The sequence below is a fragment of the Zingiber officinale genome, chromosome 3B (genome assembly GCF_018446385.1).
Source record: "Zingiber officinale cultivar Zhangliang chromosome 3B, Zo_v1.1, whole genome shotgun sequence".
Classification (NCBI taxonomy): Eukaryota; Viridiplantae; Streptophyta; class Magnoliopsida; order Zingiberales; family Zingiberaceae; genus Zingiber; species Zingiber officinale.
The window spans coordinates 9,484,044-9,491,332 of NC_055991.1; positions in this window are offsets into that span (position 1 = coordinate 9,484,044).

The following is a 7,289-nucleotide window of genomic DNA, read 5'->3' on the forward strand; positions in this document are numbered from 1 at the left end:
TTTAGCACTATCAGATCACAAAAGAGTTCTCTGTCTGCTATAATGACTGGTACTGCTCTGAGCCAGTGGGTTGATGCCATAATTTCTCCTGAAGGCAATGTCGTCAGAAACTGACGACTGAGTACCTCTGGGGGTATCGCTAATTTCTCGACAAATGCCCTAGATATATATGAATGGGTTTCCCCAGTATCGAATAATACAGTTGTACTTTGCTGTAAAATACTAATCTGACCTGTAACAACTGTCGAGGCATTCGCTACGTCTTCTCTGGTTAAGGAGTAGATCCTTGCATTCGTCATAGCTGGAGGGGCTTCTAGTCTGCCCTGACTGATGTGTGGACCATCTAGAGCGGCCTGCATCTGATGTAACTGGGTTGGCTGGCCTCCGTACTGAATCGGCTGTGGTGGAGGAAGACTAGTCTTGTTCGGGCACTGCTTAGCCATATGCCCTTCCTGTCCACATTCAAAGCATCCTCGGGTGCCCTTACGACAAACTCCAGGGTGGCACTTTGGATAACTGGGCTGTTTGCTAGCTGGCCCTCCTTTTGGGTAACTCCCTGGCTTGCGCTTATTGCTAGAGTTCCCTTTCCAGTTGGAGCTGTGGCCCTGTTGTTTCTGAGTACCTGAGCCTCCTTGCCCTTTGGGCTCTGAGATGACTTGCTTCTGCTGCTTGATATTATTCTGGTAGTGCTCGGTGGTCAGAGCACTGCTGACTAGTTCTTCGGTGGTTTGCAGCCTATGAACGCCACCAGTCACGTTCATTGCTATTTCCAGCCTCAGCATCTTGAGCATCAACCGGACTCTTTCTTTCTCTGTGCTGACTAGTTCAGGGCATAGATGAGCCAATCTATTGAATTTCTTCACGACTTCTTCAACTGATAGGTTGCCCTGACAAAACTCAGTGAACTAATCGTAGTGGCGGTTTGTGACCCGCATGTGAAAGAATTCTTCAAAGAACTCCTTCTCAAAGTCTGCCCATGTCATCTGGTTCAATGGGCGCTTCGCTCTAATTCTCTCCCACCACATACGTGCATCTCCTGTCAAGCAAAAGGAGGCGCACTTCACCTTCTCATGTTCTGGCCAATCCAGAAGCTCCATCGTACTCTCCAGTGTCTTGAACCAGGCTTGAGCATCCCATGGTTCACTGGTGCCTGAGAAGTTCTCGGGCTTGACTCTCTGCCACTGGATCAGATAGGCTTCTCTCTTTGCCTCTACTGCTGCGGACTGGTGGAACCTCTAAGACGACTGGCGTTGCTAAGTTTGGTTCCGGGGTGACTGTGGGAGTATTCTGCTGATTAGCCTTTAAGGTGGCTATCTCCTACTGCTGTTCAGCTAACTATTGCTGTAACTGAGCCACCAATACTGTCAGGTCTGGGGGAGGCACTGAACTGCCTGCCTCATGTTGGGGCTCAGTAGCTAGTGCCCTTCTAGCTGGGCGTCCTCGTGCCATTCTAGAGACATTGAGGCATATATGACTAATACAATCATAATGGAGTAACTACTGTCATAAACAAGCATGCTTTAGTTATATCTAAACATGAAAACCAGAAACATAGAGAGAGTGAGAGACGTTCTTACTTGGAAACTGCAGGTTCAATGCTGATGTGTGTGTAGGAAGTATGGAAACTGCTCTGATACCACTCTGTAACGACCCGCCTTCTACTAACTAAGCTGTAAGGCCGGACCGTCACATTATGTTGTGCTAAACTATTCCCTGACCATCATTAAACCTAGTTGCGGAACTGTACTATTTAAAATTTTGCTAAACTATTATCATTTCTTTATTCTATATGTGCTAGAGGGTGTAATCTAAGCTGTTGTTAATATATTTGACATCCCTCATGGTCAAGGAGCTAGAATAAAGGTTTCCCGGCTGATTTCAGGCCTCCCAATCGATCCACAGATCGATTGGAATGGTTGAATCGATCCAGTGATCGATTCAGCCGGCTACTGTATGCGGGACTTGGGTTGTATCGATCCAGTGATCGATCCAGCACGCTACTGTGCTCAGGGCGATATTCTGGATCGATCGGCTGATCGATCCAATCTGGCCAATCGATCCAGAGATCGATCCCAGAGCCTTCTGTTCGCGACAGAAATTGCTGAATCGATCGGCTGATCGATCCAGAAGCCTACTGTTCGCGGAAAAACTTGCCCAATCGATCAACTGATCGATTGGGAACCCTCAAATCGATCAGCTGATCGATTCGAGTTTCTGATTTCAACCAAGGGTCTGATTTCAGCACTTGTTCGTGCCAAAATCACCTATAACATTTCTAAACTAAATGCCAAACATTCTAACATCACAAAATAGTATTCTAAACATGATAGGATGCTTGATTAACTAATCCATAACATTTAACATGCTAAGGTGCAAAATAACCAAATGCTAAAAAGTTCTAGTGCTTAAACAAGCTTGCTGAAATTCCCTAAGATCTCTATTCCAAGTTCCATGCACACACATCTTCATCGCATTGCCCTCCAGCCTCCGCTAGTCCATCTTTCCTTTACCTTTATCTGCAGTATAAGGAAAAAGTATCTGTAAGCTTTCGCTTAGTAAGAAACCATCTACCTCACAAAAACATGCAATCGATGCAAATCATGCTTTGAAAACATGCTATTTAAAACACGTACTGATTGAACTAAAACATGGCATGCTATCATACAATACATAGCAATCAAAAGCAAGTCATGGCATACTATCATCTAAAGCAGGTGTAATAAAACTGAACATAGAGCTATCATACATAATCATAAGAGAGAGCTGAACTGAGCTAATTCTAGCAAATACTAAAGCTGTACTAATTTCACCTAGCTATTCTGTGGGAGTTTAAAAAACTATATACATAATAGGTGAAAATACATAATCATGCTGTTGTTTGGGCCCGGCGACTGTACTTGCTGTGCGCGCATCCCTAACTAAACCCGGGGTTGCAAATTCTGAATCTAGTAGGGTTTGCTAGGTTAGCTGAACCTAGGGATGACTATGAGTGTCCAACCCAATGGATATCTAATCCAGTACAGTGCCACTGAGAAAGTAAAATACTGAACATAAGCTAATAGCTATTGTCTTGCTTTTACTAGGTTGTCTAAACCCAGAACTAGGTTATCTGAACTTAGAGCCACTGTGGGAGCCCACCCATTGGACATCTAGTCTTGTAAAAGCTGGAGCAAGACTAAATAAGCTATAAAATGCTTCTATTGTATTTATCTAAGTTACTAAAATGCCTAAGTTGCATTTTTCTATGCTAAACATTTAATCGAACACTTGGTATGCGCTAATTCGCATCCTTTGTGTCGATAGTCTACATATTACTAAACTAAGACATGGAATTCACACGAAAGCTACTTATACTGCAGGTGAGGGGTTTCTTACCTCCTGTTCGGATTTTCTTACGATTCTAATCGCTAGATCTCGGGAGGAGACGATCCTTTCGACGATCTTCTCGCGTCCACGCGTTCCTCTCGCGGAGGGGAGCGTCCTCGTGTCGAAGTTGTCATCGGAAGGTGCCCTTGGGCGGAACCCTAGCCTTGCTTGAGGTTGGCACCGAGAGAGGAAGAAAAGGGAGAGGGGTCGGCGGAATTAGGTTGAGGAGAAGAGAAGTCTCGTTAAAAATTATCTCCTCACTAATTAATTCCCTATTTATATCTAGTGGGTATTTCGACCCAACATAAACATAAATATAATTGATCCCTTTTCCTTTCAGCACGGCCCTGCTGGGTTCACCTGGTTACCATGGTTCACCATAAGTCATAGGACCCAATAGGTCTCGGGTTCAATTCCCGCGTAGGCTATTTCATCTTCTATTTATTTTTGCTACTTCCGCTACTCTAAAAATTCCATAAAATATTCTAAAATTCCATAAAAATCATAGAATATTTATAAAATAATTTTGAGAATTTTCAGGCGTTACATCAGTTATTATGGAAGTGTGTGCTCTTAATCCTAATATAATAACAAGCACATATATTTGATATTTATTTATTTAATTTATCAATGGGTGAGATTTAGTTCGATAAATCAATAAGCTCGATAAGTTGGGAAATGATATCACTCATAGTGTGTGTTGTTGATTATAGAAGGAAACTGTGTCCTAGTGATCTAGGTTGATAATGTCCCCAAGAGGAGCTTATAAGAATTGTCATGTTAAACCCTGCATGTGGACTTAGTCCAACATGACGATAAGGTTGAGTGGTACTACTCTTGGACTAAGATATTAATTAAATGAGTTGTCAGTAACTCACTTAATTAGTGGGCATTCGACATCTTAAACACAGGGAGAATAACACACTCATAATAAGAAGGAGCCCAAAAATATAATTTGGGATTGGTGCGGTAGTTCAATAATAGTTCTCTAGTGGAATGAATTATTATTGATAAAATTAAGTTGTGTGTTCGGGGCGAACACGGGATGCTTAATTTTATCGGAAGACCAAAACGAATTCCTCCTCTCGGTCCCTATCGTAGCCTCTTAGTTATAGAGTACTATACCCACCTATACCCACTTTTATACCCATGTTATAGGGGCCGGCCAAGCTAGCTTGGGGACTAAGCTAGGGTCGGCCAAGCCTTGGTCCATGGGTGGCCGGCCCTAGCTTGAACCCAAGTCTAGGTGGCCGGCCATTAAAAATACAAAAGGAATTTTAATTTTAATTTTTTTTCTTATGTGGAATACATGATTTAAAAGAGAGTTTAAAAATTAAAATATTTCCTTTTATAAGATTCTACAAAAGATTAAGAGAAGAGTTAAATCTCTTTCCTTATTTGTAGATTAAAAGGTTGATTTTAATTTTGGTAAAAACTTTACTTATTTATCATCCACATGTTGAAAAGTTAAATTTTAAAATTATAGAAATTTCCTTTTATAGCATTGAAGGGATTATTAAAGAGAAATTTTATTTTAAAATTTCTCCGGAAACAAATTAGGAAGCTTAAATTTTTCTAGCGAAAAATTTCCTTGTTTGCTTATTTGATGTGGCCGGCCATATACACTAAGAAAAGGATTTTAATTTTAATTAATTAAAATTTTCCTTTTCAATGGTAATAGAATAGTGTTAAGGAAGTTTTTATTAAATTTTCCTTATTTGCCAAGGCTAAAGGATTATAAAAGAGGGGGTTTTGGGTGCATTTGTGGTAACAACCTCTATTCTATTTTTCTCCCTCTTTTCTTCCTTGGTGTGGCCGGCCTCTTCCCTTTCTCTTCTCTCCATCCTTGTGGCCGAACCTCTTCATGTTCTTGGAGTTTTAGTTGGTGGCCGGATCTTAGCTTGGAGAAGAAGGACAGAAAGCTTGTATCCCTTGGAGCTTGGTTGGTGGAAAAAGATCTTCATCCTTTGGAAGTCTTGCTTGGCCGAAACTTGAAGGAAGAAGAAGGAGGTGCTAGGTGGTTCTCGTCTTGGAAGATCGTTGCCCACACAACGTCCGAGATTAGAAGAGGAATACGGTAGAAGATCAAGAGGTCATTATCTACTAAGAAAGGTATAACTAATATTGTTTTCCACATCATATTAGTTTTACCTCCATGTAAAAATACCAAATACAAGAGGCATGCGATTCTAGTTTTTCGAATTAGTTTTCGATGTTGTGTTCTTTTATTTTTTCTTTTCCTTGTGATTTGATTGTTCTTAGCGGTTAACCTAGGGTCACTATGGGAAGGTTAAATATTTAATTTCCTTAAAAGGCTTTGTCTAGTCGGTGGTGGTTGTTCCCATATCCAAGAAGGTCATGTGCCTCGCCATGCAGTACTGGAAGCCGATTTTGGAAATAGATATTTAATTGTCTTCGTGACCTAGGTGATTTGGATCGAACGTGTTAAGTTCCGCAGGAGATCCAAGTCTAAACCTAAAAGAACAAATAAATTAAACTTAGGATCAAACGTGTTAAGTTCCGCAGGTGATCCATGTTTAATTTAATAGAACACATGGTAGCTAGGAAAAGGTTCAGACCTTTGTACAAAATTTTGTACAGTGGAACCGTTAGGTTTTCCGAGTAGCAACCAACAGTTCGACCTACGCTGAAGTGATTAGTCAGAGGGTGAAGAAAACAATCACTATGTAGAGGGGAAGCTTATGGATTCATACTTGGAAGATTTTCGCCAACGATATAAGGCTGTAGAAAGTTGGACAACCTTACGGAGCTGAGCGGCGATGCATGGAAGGATACTTGGACATTTAACAATGACCTATGACAAAAGCTATGAAACTGCCGAATGAGCATGCATTCATTGACACTTAGAAATTTTTACAAACTAGGAAAGGGAGTACAAAAGGTGGCCTAAAAAACTAAAAAGAAGGTTATTCGAGATAGTCAAGCACATAGTCCGACAGTGACTCAGAGAGCTTCTCCCTATTTATGATCTTGTTGGTTAGCACGGGAGAAAGATAGTCACCGTCCTTCAGTTGTTAGAGAGTCCCATCAATGTCACAGTTGAAGAGGCGAAGAGCTCGATCGGTGAGTCTATCATTGAAATGGTCAGAACAGAGATAGTTGCACTTGAAAATTTCAAGTTGTCCAGGCTCTTCCTCTTGGTACGTTTTTAAGGCCGCTCGAGATGCCTCTAATTCATCTTTCAGCGAGGCTAGCTCGGCATCTTTGGCGTCGAGCTGGAGCTGCATAGCCGCTTCCTGTGCAGATCGACTATCCCGTTCAGCCTCTAGAGCAGCCTCCACCTCCTTAAGATTTTGGGCCAAGACTCGAGCCTCTTTATTTTTGATGTCTAAGTCCTCGATGGTTCGGAGCTTCCTAGCATTGACGGAGTTGATCTTAGATTCAAAACTATTGGCCTGCTTGGTGAGCCACTCAATTTGTAAGGCATGATTGTTATTCCTGCTCCTCTCCACATTTAGCACCCGCTCGAAGCCCATTAGCTCCTCAAACCTCCTTTCCAGGTTGGCCTTCAACTGAGCCACTTCTGCGGTCAACTGCTCAAGGTGAGCCCGGGAGGCTTCCAGATGTCTGCCCGAGGCACGTAACTATTGCACTTCGTGCTCTAAAAAGGCTAACCTCTAGCATATGGTCAGGCTTTCAACCCAGAACTATAATAAAATAAATTGAGTGACAGTCAAGAAATACAGAGGCAATATATAATAATATACATACCCAGTGGACTTCTGAGTATGTCCGTCCGTGAGCTCCCCAGGTGAAAGTCACTGCACGAGCCCGAGCATCAACCCAGACTTGTGCCAGTGGTCCTTGAATTCTGATTTGATTTTCGAGGGAGTGCGGTTCAGTGTTGGTAGGATGGCGCCACTAGTTCGTCAGTAGGTGGATGATGGCCGTTATGTGTCTTT